Genomic DNA, 16,301 nt, shown 5'->3' with positions numbered 1-16,301 from the left:
ATTAATCCTTAAAAGGGCATAAAGTGTTTTTACTTTTTTAATCTCTTTTAGCCAGTTAGGTCCTGAATATTTTTGAGTGTTCCATCTACCAGAATCTTGCAGGCCAAGGAGATCATTATGGTAGTGACAGTCATCTTCTGTGGCTTGGATTCTGATTAGAAGTACCAGGAAGACGATGATGCTGTGAAATGCATCTTGGTTTCTCCTGTTCTTTCTGAGGTCCACTTTTGGACTCCACTTGCCTTTTGCAAAGCATTTTAATTCTGGAATAATGTATCCAAGAGATGAATGCTTTAAGCTTTAAAGGCTGTGTAAGTGATTAAAAGTACTAAATAGACTCCTTTTTAATTTTGGGATAAGAGGCTTTCTACCTGGTGGAGAGGAGCATCCTCTTGCTCATGTGCTCAAAATGTGTTGGTTTATTTTCTGCAGCTGTTGTGTTAGTTGGACAACATGGTTCTGGAGATACCCCTCTCCAACTTGTACAGTATCTTCCCCTTGCTAGTTTTGCTTATATGGTCTTCTGTACAGTATTTCAAAGGGATTCAGATTTTCTTTTGTTCTTGGTCTTATCAAATCCGTTATAAAGCCAAAGGTAGGGCCCGGGGCCAAGGTATGTTGGCCTCATGTACAGTTTTGACTATCTGTCGTTTTACGGGATAATTCATCTTTTCCACCTGGCCACTGGCCTGGGGCCAATCCAGTGTGTGTAGGTGCCAGTTGATTTGGAGATTATTGCAAAGTTGCTGTGCAATACTTGCTAGGAAACGTGGTCCTCAGTCAGAGGAGATGTCTAAAGGCACTCTGAACCAGGGCATTATATTGTTTACCAAAATGTTGAAAACTTTGGCTTTATTTGTTTGGGTTGGGAATGCCTCAGGTCATGCTGAGAAGGTATCAGTTAAAGGCAGAAGGTATTTCTACCCCCCTTTTCTTGGCAATTCAGAAAAGTCAACTTGCCAGTGCTGTCCAGGATATTGTCCCTTGTTTACTGTGCCAAGCTCAACTCTAGTCCTGGTTTGTGGATTGGCTCTAAGATGTTATTTCACACCCTTGGGTTACCTGCTTTACACTAGAGTACAGGTTGCATCTTACTGTTGTCCTTATCAAATAATTATGTAAGGCATCCCCTTCCCAGTGTACACAATTATGTTCATCTTTAATTAATTTTCATGATGCTCTTTCTGGCATAACTGTCTATCCCTGAGGAGCTGAAAAAACATAATGTTTTCATTCTGCTTTCAAATTCTTTGCTAATTCTAGATCTTTCTGATTATACGACATACATCACTGTCATATTGTTCCTTACCTTTGGGCATTAGTGCCTGAATCTCAGCATGGCTTTTTCTGCTGCTCTTTTTGCAACCTGTTACCTCTTTTGGGGTCGGTTTCCCCTTTCTGATGTCCTTTTCAGTGCAGAATTGCAACCTCTTGAGGCAGTAGTACTGCCTGCAGCAATTTTAAGATTTCTTCTGAATGCTTCAACTGCTTTCCTTGAGCTGTCAATAGTCCTTTATCTTTCTAAACTGCTTTATGGGCGTCTATTACTCTATAGGCATTCTTGGAATCTGTTCATCTATTGATCCTTTTTCCTCAGGCTGGTCAGAGGGTACGGGTTAAAGTGATTATCTCTGTCTTCTGAGCTGACTTGTGCAGGGCTTCTATCTCCTATTGCTCCGTGCTAATTGTATATCCTGATTTTCACTGATCTGCTCTTACAAAGCCACTCCCATCTGTGTACTGAGATTCTGCTCTTGGAATTGGGGTTTCTTTAAGATCTGGGCAGCTGGAATAAAGTGGACTGAATGGTTTTGATCCAGTCATGCTACAAAGGCTCCTTGTCTGTCTAGTGAGTAGCTGGGAATGCTGCTGGATGAACTAGAGAAGAGATTTGTTTTGTAATGCTGCATTGTTCCACCAAAATTACCTGATATTTAAGGAATCTGGAGGGTGAAAGCCAATGCCCACCCTTTTGGTCAAGAATTGCTGCTACTGGATGTGAGATAAACACAATTATTTGTTGACCTAGAGTGAATTTCCAGGCTCCTTGGATGTCTGAAACAAGAGCAGCAACTGCTTACAGTCAGGCTGTCCCCTACTGACTGCATCCAGTTGTTTGGAAAATGATGCTATTGCTCTCTTCTATGGGCCAGCTGTTTGAGCTAGTGCACCTAATGCCATCCCTTGCCTCTCCTAAGAGAAAAGCTGAAAGGCTTCCCAGACATCTGTCCAGCCAAGAGCAGGTGCTCTTTTCAAGTCCTCCTTCAGCTTGTGAAAGGCTTTCTTACTTTGGGGTGTCCATTTCAGGTCTCTGGGATTGTCTTCTAAGAGCTGCTACAGTGGCTTAACCAGCAGTCCACAGCCACTACCACAGTTAATACAGCATCCAGTCACTCCTAGAAAGGTTCTCAGTTCTTTGGCATTAGTAGGGAGTGGGGTTCCGTGGGTGGTCCCTTTGCCGTCCTGTCTTAGTCCCTGCTGCGCTTGGGATATTTTGTATCCTCGGTAAATGACTTCCTGTTTGATTATTTGAGCTTGATTTCTGGATGCCTTGTATCCACTTAGTCCCAGGTCATTTCATAGGCTTACTGTCCATTCCAGTCTTTTTAAGTTTCAGTGGATAAAAGTAGATCATCTACCTATTGTAACACAATTCCATTTGTGGACGGGCTTACCCAACTTTCAAGGTCCTCAGCAAAGTGTTTTCCAAATGTGGTTGGACTATTGTTGAATCCCTGTGGCCCTACAGTCCAGGTAAATTGACTTGTCCTTCCAGTCTCTGGGTTTCCCCATTCAAAGGCAAACCGGTTTTGGCTGCCAGGGTCCAAGGGTATACAGAAGAAAGCATCCTTGAGATCTGAAATGGTAAACCATCCATATTCATCTTTTAGTTTGCTTAGCAAAGCATATGGATTTGCAACCACTGGGTGGAGATCTCCAGCTATTTTGTTAATAGCCTGTAGGTATTGAACCAGACTGTAGTTCAAACCATCAGGCTTTTGTATGGGTAAAATGGGTGTATTCTATTCAGATTCACATTCCAGTAACAACCCAAATTTTAGACAATTGTCTATGATAGGCTTAACAATTTTAATGTTTTCCACCTTAAGTGGATATTGTTTAATTCTTATTGGTCATGTTCCAGTTTTAAGTCTAATGATTACAGCTTGTGCTGCTTTGGCCTTACCAGGGGTCCCATTCACCCAGACTTTAAGACAAAGCTGACAAAGAACTTCTTCTGTGTCTCTTCTGATTTGGACAAAGCTGTAATGAGAGCTAGACTTAGAACACGATTATTTGTTGGTCATTGACTTTGATCTGAACTCCTCCAGGGCTAAACTACATTTCAGCCTGTTGGAACCTGTTACAACATTCTCATGTCTCCAACAAATCCTTCCAATGAGGTGTTTTGGCAGCGTAGGCATATATAGGAACTGATGTATTCCTACTGTGTTTCCCAGTTCATAAGATCATGGTTTTAGAAAGGATACCTTCTGCTGTTGACTTGTGGCTCCAATAACATTCGCAACTTTACCAGGATCAATTTCTTCCAACTTTAATACAGAATGTGTTGCAGCCGCATTCACCAGACATTTCATTTTCCTCACCTTTTCCCCCAGTTCTCTTTTGACCAGAGGGTTTTCTGGGGGGATGCCCTCCAGCCAACCCTTGCATTGATTCAGTTCTTCAACCACCTTGGCTTTGAGTTGCAGGCAGTCTCTCTTCCAATGCCTTTCTTTCTTACAGAAAGGCACATTGAGTGGTCCAGAGTTTAGGGATATGTTTCTGCCCACCCCAGCCATTTCTTTGTCCTGAGTGTAAGGAGTAAAAAGTTGTCAATTTTTAAAAGGTTTAGAGTCAACAAGTTAAACCAATTGCTACTAAGTTAGAGCTTTAATTACTTATTGTTAATAGCTTCATTTTGCAATTACCTCTTGTTAAGAGTGTTATTCTTTAATTACCTGTTGTTAATAGTTTAATTGTTAGAAATCCACCTTCGTCTGGTATCACCCCTGCTGCTTCCTGGAAAATGGCACCCGGGACTGTGAGGAGGGAGTGACATCAGAGCTTGGATGCGAATGTAGAAACACTTGGCCAAGTCCAGCAAAGAAAACCCCTAAAACAACGAGCCAGCACTGAATTAAACAATCTAAGTGATGTCTAAGGGTAAGCAACTGAATCCAGGGTGTGCTAAGACCTTTGAACCTCTCACCCTAACCCAGAGATGTCAGCTAGAAAGAAGACCTCAAATGTTAAATCAAAAATGGGAATCTCCTGGTGCTCTTGCGAGGACGGAAGCCCCGGCTCTGCCTGCACACCAGGGGACAGAGCTGCATCCTCCTCCTCCCTGCCACTCCTGGGAGCAGTGGCGGCGGCGTGCGCACGACCCATCGAGCCCCCACCCAAGCTGACCTTAATAAAGGCACTAAAAAGGAGAAAAAATCTCCTGCCCTTTTCATTTATTCCAGCAAGACCTCCCAGCTGATTCCAATGTCTCCTACTCCCTTCTGGCTTGGATGGCCCTGTTCAGAAGGTCTTGTAGGATTCCCGCAGATCTGGGCTGTTGCCATGGCTCTGGTCTTCTCTCTTTCAGTCTTTCAAGCCTGGAGGCAATGTGCCAGCCCATCATGCTCTGACCTGGAAAATCAAGCCCAGTTTCCCCAAAGAGCTCAAGAATTAGGGACATCTTCTGGATCCAGCGAACCAGTATCCCAAGAATAGCACCAGGAGACACTAAAGACGACATCACCGCTCAGCGCTGCTGGAAGTCCTGGCACAGCTGATGGTGGGCACAGTTCTTGTGGCTTCAGCCCTCTCCCTGCCTGTCCTGTAGACGCTCCCTCCCTCTAGCCCTCATACACTGCCCATCACCTTTTTCCCTCCCAGCTCATCCCTTTGCTTTGCCTTCCATTAATGAACAGTTTGGCTTCTTCACTTTGCTTGCATCCCTGTGGAGCTGAAGCAAACCCGGGGCCCTGGGACACACAGGCCCCTTCTGCCGTTCTCTTCCAGGCCCTGTTTTGTGCACAGAGCCAGAGGAACGAGGGCAGGTCAGGCTGGAAAGGTCCCTGTGCTGAAGGTGAAGTTCCAGAGCACCATGCACTTCCAGATCTTGCTGAGCACCTGGGAGTCCCTGGATTTTGGAAGAGGCAACCTGAATATGCTCTGAAGCCAGCTTTGAGGGATTCCATGGCAAGCATCCACGGAGGGCAAAGGAGCTTGGAATGTTGGAAGTTTTCAAGAATAGTTTCCTGAAAGCACAGCAGTGCTCCATCGCTGCACAGGATGAGGAAGAGGGCAGAAGCAGAGAGCATCCGGGCTTAGCAGGGAGCTCTGGCTGTGCCTAAGGGCAAATGAAGCAGCAGCACGGTGCCCGAGACTCGGACACGCGGCTGTGCCAGTTCCCGCAGTGCTGTCAGGCAGTGCCGGGATCCCGGCTGTGCTTCTGCTCCCCACAAGTGAGGAACGGCAGCCCCTGGCTCAGAGCCAGCCAGAAAGCCAACCAAGGGAGAGCAGAGGGAGGGCATCCTTCCAGTCTCTCTTGGACATGGCCACAAAACAGCGCCTGCTGCTTCTTCCTCCGCCTGCGTTTGGGCTGTGCTGGTGGCAGAGCCAGCCAAGCTGTGCTCTGCATTCCAAAGCCTGTTGGGAGTGGGCATGAAAAGCTCTGCGTGCACAGCAGAGAGACCTGGAGGGTGCTGGCAAGAGCACCCTGCACGAAGAGGGTTCTGGTCCCTGGCCGAGAACAGCCTGGTTTTGGTGCCGTGAGCGCAGGTAGGAGTTGAGGCAGGTGAAGAGGCCATGGGCAGCTTGTGTTTCTGGAGGGCCTGGGGCTGCACCTCTGAACCTGACCCTGGAAACTCACCTGGGGGAATACGGGCTAGAGCTGGAGTGCCTGTCCTGAAAGGACCTAAAGTCATTCAGCCTTACCACCAAAGGCCAAGGGCCGTTTGGCCACTTTCCCTTCCACAGCGCACGCTTGGGCAAGGGGCTGAGAGCAAGCAGCCTTTTTGCCCTCTTCCCGGTTGGCCTGAAGACACTCTGCACCGAGAGAAAGCTCCTGGACAGCCAGCTATCCAACAAGAGCAATTTAATGTTCCTCTAGTGGGTGAAGGGAAAGGAAGTGCTGGCAGAGGAGAGGTGTTCCCCGCAGGCTCAGGTGGCCCCAGCAGACGCAGCCTCCCGGATCAGTTCTCCGCAGCGCCGCGGCAGGACACTCAGCCGCGGCCACACAGGAAAGGCCGCGACTGCCAGAGGCGGCGCAGTTGGTCTCGCATCTTCTGCAGTCGGGAGGAGGGAACACTCTGTACAGCTAAAAGGATGTACAGAGCTTGAAGCGCCAGGCATGAGATGGCTGGGCTGGAGTCATCCGTCATGTCCTGAAGGGCTGCAGAGAGAGAAACAGAGGCACAGTCAGAGGCTGGATCTGCGCACAGCTGGGCAGAGCCTCCAGCCTCGTCCATGCCACAGCCTGGAGGAGGCAGCCTGGAGGAGGCAGCCTGGAGGAAGCAGGAGACAAGAAGGACGAGCTGGCAGCTGCTGGCCAGGAATGTCCCGCAGGCCCCTGCAAGGTGTCTGTGCTGTGGCCACGCTGCCCTTGGGGCGCGCAGGGAGCGGAGCCGTGGGCGGGCGGGCCAGGGAACGCAGGTGCCAGCGGCAGCCCCCGGCGGGAGCCCGCGGGCCTCACTCACCCCTGCAGATGATGCGGAACTCCGGCTGCTGCCCTGTCAGGTAGCGCCCGGCCATCCCTGGCGAACACAGAGCGTGTCCTGCCTTCAGAGCCACAGCTGCCGCACACGGCCGCTGCCAGCCCTGAGGCCACACACCCTGCTGGCCCGGCAGGGCTCAGCCCGGGCCCCTGGCGCACGCTGCCGCCCGAGGGCACGGCTGCCAGAGGGCGGCAGCAGCAATGCCCAGGCCAGCGGGGGCTGCACTTGCCTGCGCCCGGATCCTGCTGCCGGGACAGACAGCAGGCGGGGCTGGGGCCGAGCTGCGGCGGGGCGGGGCGGGGCAGGGCGGGAGCCGGGCTTGGGGCTCACCCATGAACCTGACGGCTGCCTCTCGCAGGGGCTCCTGTGCGCTCCGCAGGTACGGCAGGGCCTGGCGCAGGCGCTCGGCCGCTCGGCTCCTGTCCTCTGCCAGCTGCAGAGAGCGGCAGGGCACGGAGGGAAAGGGTTGATGCGGGCCCTGCCCCTGGGCCGGGCGCCCCCTATGGCTGGCCGGCACTGCTCGCCCCCCGCCCACAGAGCCCTGAGGCCCGGCCAGCAGCCGCAGGCGCCGGGGCAGGCGGCTTCTCCAGGCATCGGGCTGCCGCATTGCAGCCTGTCCTTACCAAGCACTCGGCAAATCTCCACATCTGATCCGTCTTCAGCAGCTGCTTGAGATCCTTCCTCTTCAGGAACCTAACTGCAGAAAGCAGTGTTTCCCGAGAGGCCTGCAGAGCAGCAGAGACCCAGAGATGGCACCGCAGCCCAGGGCACAGGACCCGCATCTCTGTGCCAAGGCCAGGAGGAGGCTGGAGCCCCTCAGGTGCCAGGGGCTGGGGAGACAGCTGAGCCCCCTCCCATGGGGACAGCCAGGAGGCCGCACCTGTGCCACACGCCCGTTCTCATCGTGGCACTGGAAGAAGAGTGGGAGCAGGCTCTGGCTCACGTGCTTCTTCAGGGCCTTTTCTCCCTTTGCCACTACCAGCGTGATCACGTCTTGGAAGAGGCCAATGGAGAGCAGCCGCACAAGGCTCTTGTCCTGTTGGAAAGGAAGCAAAAGCCCTCCACATCAGCTGCTCCAGGCCCCCCTGTGCCCAGGCCCAAGGCGCCACCCGAGTGCCCGTGGCTGGGGGCACAGAGCCTCACATTGTCAAAGAGGTGCCAGAGCGCCTCAGCCAGCTGCAGGGCCATGGGGCTGGCTATTGCCTGGTCTTTCTGCAGCGGCAGGAAGCTGAGCACAACGAGGCTCATCTCAACGATGTCTTCATCTCTATCCCACAGTAGCTTCCCAAGGCTTTCAGTCAGGCTGTACATGCTTGGATCCTGTGTGCAAAACAAGGCTGGGCAACCCCACGCTGCTGCTGCTGCTGCAGGGCTCAGAGGCCGAAGGCCTGTCCCGAAGCACTCAGGCAGCTGAACAGCGACCCTGGAGAGCTGGGAGCAGCTGGCACAGCTGCCAAAGCCCAGCTAAGCCCAAGGGGCTGATTGCCCCAGCCCCACGCTGGCAGCACAGCTTCAGCTGCTGCCTCCTTCTCACCATCGAGGTGAGCCCCACGAGGCCTCGCAGCGCCACGCGACGCATCTGCCTGGACTCGCTCTGCAGGTGCCTTGTCAAGATCTCCAGGACTTTTTCACCGCATTGGCTCAAGTCCAGGCAATCCAGGACCTGAAAGGCACAGAGCAGGCACAGAGGTGCCCAGCTGGCAGGAGCTCAGAAGGGCACAGGGCCGAGCCAAGGCAGCAGCAAAGGGCTTGGTGCAGCATCCCAGGCAGCTGCGGCTACGAGAGGGCAGAGGGCTGGGAGGCAGCTCAGCCAGGCAGCGTTGGCCATGGGGCTCACCTCCACCAGGAAGGCCAGGGCGGGCAGTTCCCAGTCTGAAATGCCTTGGCTGAGCAGGTCAAAGAGGCGGGATGCCATGTCGCAACACCAGATGATGGAGACATGGCGCATCTCCCTGGCAGGGAGAAAAAGGCACCATTGCTCCTGGGCCGGGCGGGCAAAGCTCTCCCAGAGCTGACTGGCAGAGCTCTGGTCTCCTGCCGAGCACCCCGGGGGCGCTTTGGGAGGCGGCCATTCCCGGGTACCCTCCTGTGCCGGCCTTTTCCAGTCTGCTCATCCGTCCCTCGGTGACAAGGTCGTGCCGCCCATGACCACGGGGACTGTGTGGGGCGTTGCGGGCACAAAGGAGAGGGGCGGTGGGGAGAACGAGGTCTCACCTGGCCAGCAGACCCACTGCGAAGTGGTGGGTGTCGGCACAGAGCAGCGTGTCCCAGGCGCGCTTGCGTTCCATGGACAGCACCGCGTGCTCATAGCGCATTTGGCAGAGCAGGGCCTTCAGGGTCTGCAGGGCAAAGCTGTGTGCAAAGCAAAGGCCAGGTCACGCTGGGAGCCCCGGCTCCTGCCCTGGGGGCATGGGAGGGATGGGGAGGCTGGGAGGACTGGCATGGAGCACCTGTTGGGCTTGGCGGAGAGGCCGTGTTGCTCCTGGCATCCCTTCCAGAAGGTCTCAACCTCTTCTGGCATCTCCTGCATGCTGATGTACGCTTGGAAGAGCAGACTCAGAAAGAGACTGGGGAAATACTCCAGCACGACAGGCGAGCGCCAGGCCAGATTGAAGACTCTCCACAGTGCCACGGTTGCCTGCAAGAAATAAAAGAGCCAGAGACAAGGCTCAGTGGCCAAGACATGCACGTGGCAGGGCCCGAGCATGCGAGGGAGAGGCTGGGGGAGACAAGGGGGGGAAACAGCCGGCCTGGTGCCCCTGAAGCCTGCCCCTAAGGCAGGATTCAGCGCGGTCTCTGAGGCAGAAGGATGCAGCTGGCAGGAGGACAGAGAGCTGGCTGCTGGAGTGCTGGCCTAGGGGCTGGCAAAGGCCAGCTCCAGAAACTCACAGCCAGGGCAAAGACTCCTGCGTCATCCCCATCGGAGGTGGACACGCTGCTCACTGGCCAGGCGCTCAGCACATCGAGGAGTAGCTGCAGCGCCAGCTCCGCAGTCCTGCTTGAGGACATGATGGTTGCCCACATGGTGGCGGCAGCTCTGTGGGGTCAGAGCTCTGTGTCAGGGCTGTCTCGGCCACAGCGCCGTGGCCTGGGCAGCTGCAGGGGCCCGCGCTGGCCCTGAGCCCTGCCTCTGCCCACTGCCCCTGGCCGGCAGCGGCCAGCCAGCCCACGTGGGTACAGGGGCCCCGAGGGGCAGGGAGGGAGCATGGCACCAGGCTCAGGAGCTGCCATGGCAGCACTGGAAAACAGAGGAGCCAGAGGATCCTGCAACTCCCTGCCTGTCTGGCAGTCAGCAGGGACAGGCTCTACAGGGTGACGGGCCGGTGAAGCCCAAGCCCTCAAGGCACGTGGGGCTGCCCCACCTGTCACACGATGGGGCCCAGCGCAAGAGGGTGATCAGCACGTCACTGGGGTATTCCTCGGTCACCTCCAGAAGGGCCTTGTCCAGCCTGTGCCCAGCAGCCTCATTGGCCGTGAGCCACTGGTGGATGGACCTCACCATGGCGGGCACCTGCAGAAGGCACGGGCAGACTGGCAGAGGTGCCAGAGCAGCAACTTCCCCTGAGAAGTGCTTCCCTTCCAAACGCATCGGGCCGGGCCTCAAAGGCCGAGGGAGGCCGGCAGACCTGGCTCGAGGCGCCGCACCACTGCTGGGGCCAATGAGCCCTTGCCCCAGGCTGCTTACTTGCGCTGGATTGGAGACACCCTTCTCCACAAGCAAATCCAGCATGGCAGCACCGGTCTCGGCATCGAGGAACGGAAGGTTCTCCAAGATGCCCGTGCCCGCACCGGCGGTCTCTTCCTGCCAAAGGCACGTGATGAATTCACAGAGGGTCCGCAGGAGAAGGGCAGCAAGGGAGGGAGAATCCATGGAGCGCTCCAAGCCTGCTGCTTGGCTGAGCAGTGCCAGCAGGCCCAGCCCAGGTGGGGATGGCTGCAGGTACCTGCGCCGTTCTGCCGAAGCGGCCACGGGCGGCTTCCTGTTCCTCTGTCGGGTCCTTGGCTGCATCTGGCAAAGAGCAAGCGCAGCCAGAGCTGAGGGGCTGCGGGAGAGGCCAGAGAACACAGCCCAGCCCTGCACCGCCCAGGCTGGGAGAGCCTCAGGATGCCCCGGGGGATGGAGCACGGCTGCCAGGTGCTCCAGCCTAGCTTCTGTCCTATCCATGGACAGGACAGGACAGGACAGGGATGGGATGGGATGGCATGGCATGGCATGGCATGGCATGGCATGGAATGGGATGGGATGGGGCCAGGCCGGCTGCAGGCACCGGCCCTGCGGCCCGGCTCTGCCACTCACCGTCCTGCAGCGGCTGCAACTGCTCCGGCTCTGCAGGCTGCTGCGCTGGGGCAGCTGCAGGGCCTTTGCTTTTCTTGCCCCGAAGCCCCTTGAACAGGCTGAGCAGTCTGCCCGCCATCCCGCTCTCTGACCTCGAGGGCACTTTCAAATGCCTCGGCCAAGGCCAGAGTCAGCGAATGCTGCAGTTGTGCCTTGCGGGCACCTGCAACAGAGGAGCCTCAGGAAGGCTACAGGACAGCAAGTCCTGCACTCGAGGTCTCCTGTCACAATGACAGGAGATTCCTGGTGAATGATGGAGGTCACCAAGTCCTACGGCCTGGCCACGAGGGCACTAGCCGCAGGGATGGGAGATGACTCGGAAAAGCTCCAAGTCACCGAATCCCGAGGTCTGGCTGTGAGGCCAGCCACAGGAGAACGCCTCGGAAGAGCTCCGGGTCAGCAACCAACGAGCCGGCTGTGTGGGGACACCTCACAGCACTGCTCTGTCACCTCCTGTCCCGTCGCGTGCACCGAGCACTGTGGCGTGGCTGCCCCGTGCCAGCCCCTATGTCAGCGTGTGTCACAAAGGGCTGCTCAGACACGCTGTCCCTTTCGGTTCCACGGTCACCCCGCTGCACCGTGTCACAAAGGGACACGCTGCCACGTGCCCCAGGGCCACCCCCTCCCCACCCAAGGTGCCCCCGCTTGGAAGGAATCCATTGCCCCGAGTGTCTAACACAGCCCTGGACTCACCACGACCCGCCAAGTGCTCGGGGAAGGAATCTCCACGGTGCCCGCACAGCCCAGCTCGGTGCCGACCCTGGAGAAGAGCAGCTTCCAGCAAGCAAGAGGCAAACGCCTCTTGCCAAGAGTTCAAAGACAGCAGAAAGGGAAGATGGCATCAATGTGTGCATAAAGGCCTTTGAATTCACAGCTCTCTGAGAGGCATTTGGGGCTCTCGGCTGGACAGAGATGATCCCTCTCTGTCCTGTGCTCAGAAGGGGGGAACACACCCTGCCGCCACTGGTGCTTGGCTTGCTCTCTGCAGGCCCAGGCAGATGCCAAAGCTGCTCCTCACAGCCTTCTCCCTTCCCACGCCCCTCTGCCAAGTGCAAGGGGCCTCAAGGACAAACGGGGGGCAGGGAGCCAAAGGGAGACAGCTTCACCTACCTCACTGGGGGCTCCTGGGGAAGCACTTTGCTTGAGAAGCAAGCCCCTCTCTCCAAAGGCATTTCCCCAAATGTCTCCATTTCCCCAAATATGTCCATTTCCTGGCCAACACCAACACACACTTAGGAAACCCTGGCAAGGCTGAATTACTTCTGCACCTTGTAGCACAGGCACTGCAGCTTGAGCTCATCTTCCTTCTCCCGAGTCTGTTTCCTCGTGTCCCTTGTGGCACGCAGCCCCAAGCCCCCTAGAAACAAGAGGTGTCCGCTGCCCGTTCAAGTGCATGAACTCCTGCCTGCGCTCACGGCAGCAAAACCAGGCTGTTCCCAGCCAGGGAGCAGAGCCCAGTTCCCGCAGGAGGCTCTCATGAGCCCCTTCCCCACTGTGCACGCAGCACTTCTGCCTGCCTGCCCAGAACGCTCTTGCCACAGCAGAGCACAAGCTGGCCGGCTCTGGGCTCAGCACAGCCCAGACACAGGCGCAGGAAGACACAGCGGCTGTTTTGCAGCCGTGCCCCAGAGGGACGGGAAGGGGCCCCTGCCTCTGGTCTCACTTGTTTGGGTTTCTGGCTGGGTCTGAGGAAGGGGCTGCCTGATTCCCCGCTTCTGGGGAGACCAGAGCTGCCGGAAGCGCGCCCAGCGTGCGCTCCCGAGTCCCAGCCACTCCGTGTGACCGCGGTCACAAGGGTTTTCAGGATGAAGAAGAGACGAGAATGTTGACTCCATGATCAGAAGGCTTGATTTATTATTTTATGATATATGTTACATTAAGACTATACTAAAAAGAAATAGAAAGGAAAAGGTTTCTTCAGGAGCTAGCTAAGCTAAGAATAGACAAGAATTAATAACAAAGATCTGTGTCTCAGACAGAGAGCAAGAGCCAGCTCTGCCATGAGTGGTCAGTAAATCCAAGCATCCACAGGAGACCAATCCCAGGTCTACCTGTTGCATTCCACAGCAGCAGATAACCATTGTTTACTTTGGTTGCTGAAACTGCAGCTTCTCACAAGGAAAAATCCTAAGAAAGGATTTTTCATGAAAGATGTCTGCGACAGAGAACCTATGTTGCTAGGTCTACAGGTATCTCCAGGCTGTTTGATCTTGAATCTAAGAAATGCCATAATTCAGGCTAAAAGTAGACTAAAATTGTTTTGAGTGTTGAAATCGTATGTTAAAAAAAAAAAACAAAAACAAGTGCTACCATCTAAAACTCAAAGTATTCTTTCCTTCTATGCACTAAATAGTTGAGCAGGAAAGTAAGTCTAGTAATAGTCTCCATAGAAGGGAAGGTTATGTTCCCATGATTTCTGAACCCTTTAGGCAGTGAAAACGCTGATAAAATTAGGATACTAATATCCTTCCCATCAGGATGCACATGAATGTGTGAATTATTACAGTGCAGCAGTAGTGCATTGAACTATTCTAAGAAGGTTTTGAATATTGATACTTCAAGCTACTTTGTTTCACAAAGCATATGTCAAATATGCTGTCAAATAACTTTTCATTAATAGCTCTTGGTAATCTTTGGTTAAATATACATGCAAATATCTGTTCTCTAAAAAGTTAAGAATAACTTAAGGCAAATAATTAATATTATTACCTGAAGGTTTAAATCACTTGATCTGAGCAGTATACCTATAAGAATAATTTGTTCCTTTCTGTATATTAATACAGGCCAGCTTTACTTTATCACAGAGCCCATCCACTGGAATTCTGCCATCAACTCCAGGAGCAGGTAGATGTCCTGTCAAAATTTCTGTTCTCTTTTCTTACTGTTTTCTTTAATACAGAAAAATCATCACTGTTCAAGCTACATCAGTTCCTTGCTAGTTTATGAAGAGGTGGTGTATTTGTTAGCTTTTCCAAAGGTGTGTGGGTATGAGTAGGAAATAATTATTTATTCTGAGACTGAGTTTCAAGCAGCTTTTCTTGTTCCCTGTTCCAAATGTGGTGTTGAACTGAGCACAGAGGTGGTTGTAATTGAGTGAAGAAGCTGAGATTGATGGATTGCCTTCCATCTTCACAAGGTTTGATATCTTGTGTATCAACTGGTGGCTTCTTGCTAAGCTTTATTGTGTTGCCCTGTTCCTATTTGGCAACTGTATTAAGCTATTGGTGTTTTGAAGTCGAAGAGAACACTAGGTTGCTAGTCCTAAAAACTTCCTAGTGTGTTTGCAGATGTGAAGTTAGGATTGACTTACTTGTTCTGTCTGTGAGTAAATCCCCATCAAACTCTTCCACATCCAAGTGAAATGCTTGACACTGAATTTATTATTTTCTAATAAACCTCTGCCTTGCAAAAGAAATCTGTTCAGCAATATCATTTCAATTGAACAGCTTCTTCAAGCATGTTCAGCCCTGCAAGTATTGGGCAGCCTAAGAAGACTACTCTATCTCCTGCTCAGCTGGATCCTTTTGATATTCAAGGTGATTCCCTTCCTTCAGAAGATCAACTTGATGACACATGGGTAACTGTATTTGGGTAAGTTGATTTCCAAAGTATTGGAAAAACCTGGGTGAAGTCTTTAGAGCATACGAGAAAAATCCTTGGGGGCATTGATGTTGTCTGGCATTGGTATGTGCTGCAAGTACAGCTATGGTTAAAGCAAGCAAACACATACATTTCAGTTAGCCACATTAAATTGAGCTACACATGATTTTTTCTAGTTAGAAAGGCACCATTCTGCTGTTGGGGTGTGTGCTAAAGTGCCTAGAAGGTGGTATTTCTCAAGTCACTGCTTCTGATATTACAGTGCTCTCTTCTGCATTTCTGTAAATGCTTCATAGGGTTGTATCTTAGCACCTGAATTCTTAAACCACTCAATTTTATGAGTACTTTTTTCTGTCTTTCAGATTTCCTCAAGCATCAGCTTCCTAGATTCTACTACAGTTTGCTCAGTATGGAAACATATTCAAGCATGTGGTATGTCTTAGTTTGACACTTATGTCAGAAAACATTGTGAATTAAGCATTTAAAAAACTACATTTCACAATTTCCACTTGATCTCATTCAGATGTCCAACACAGGAAACTGGATGCATATTCGATATCAGTCTAAGCTTCAAGCCCGGAAAGCCTTAAGCAAAGATGGAAAAGTTTTTGGTGAATCTATCATGACTGGTGTCAAGCCTTGTATAGAAAAAGTAAGTTAATAGTTGCTTTTAGTTCAAAGGCACTCTGCTTTTAGACTTGCTTTTTATTTTTCCTGATGTGTTTAATTTTTTTTCTTCTGGAATTGCAAACTGTAGGTACTTCATCTATATAGATATAGTCTGTTACACATTCACATCAGTTTTTTCTTAAATACGTGCCCACATTTCCTGCTGAGAAGGACCATGATGAGCACTCTCTGTGCTCCTGGGAAGTTACAATGCACACAATTCTATTGCTGTACGAGATGAGGAAGTGAAACCATCATATAAAACACAACTCACATAAGTTTCCTGACTGGAATTTAGGGCCTGCAGTAGATACCTAATGGCAGATTAAAACTGTGGCTGCTCCTAATTGTATCTCTCTATTTTTTATGTGACTATGTGCTTCTGGCCCTTGAATTTATCTTAGTACTTTGGATTGAAAATTTGTTAGCGAGGAAATCCCAATCGTGTTCTCCCACCTGCCCCTATAAAAACATGTCACTCTCTTGTAAGTAGTAGCTGGGGGTAGACATGGCTGTCTTGTAGTCTTAATATTAACATGAGTTATTAATGTCTAGGTATTGGCAATATCCTGACCTTCAACACTTGCAGCCCTTTGCACTGGGTACTGTACATTAGCTTAAGAAAAGAACAGTCATTCCTCAGTCATTCTGCACAGATTATTTTTTTTTTGGTCTCCTTTAAGGATATATGATACTAAAGAGTAATGTAAGCTTTCTAATGTAAACTATTCTGAGAAGGCAGCCTTAGAAACTGAACTTGCAATTCCTGAAGTTTTAGCAGACTGAAACATTTCTTACACTCAATAAAAAGCTGTGCCCCTACCCAAGCCGTTCTCTTCCCTGGGCCACGCGGGCTCTGCTCCAGGCTCCTGTGGGCCCGAGCCGGGTGCCCATGGAGCCCTGGCCCAGTAGGTGCCACACGGTGATTTTGTCAGTGGAAATGTTCATTGGCAAGTGAATGGAAAAGAGTTTTGGCAAAGGGAGGA

At 52.1% G+C, this 16,301-nt stretch overlaps 1 long non-coding RNA gene across 1 annotated transcript; it reads right to left on the bottom strand.

The window, feature by feature from the left end:
* Window positions 1–7,115: 7,115 nt before the first annotated feature.
* LOC143694683 (uncharacterized) lies at window positions 7,116–7,700 on the bottom strand. The gene is made up of 3 exons (XR_013183343.1): window positions 7,591–7,700; window positions 7,334–7,435; window positions 7,116–7,143 (listed from the first exon to the last, which is right to left on the bottom strand). It is a non-coding gene; the product is annotated as an uncharacterized LOC143694683 (long non-coding RNA).
* Window positions 7,701–16,301: the final 8,601 nt, after the last annotated feature.

This window comes from Agelaius phoeniceus, chromosome 8 (assembly GCF_051311805.1).
Source record: "Agelaius phoeniceus isolate bAgePho1 chromosome 8, bAgePho1.hap1, whole genome shotgun sequence".
Lineage (NCBI taxonomy): Eukaryota > Metazoa > Chordata > Aves > Passeriformes > Icteridae > Agelaius > Agelaius phoeniceus.
This window is presented reverse-complemented; position numbering and strand designations above follow the sequence as displayed.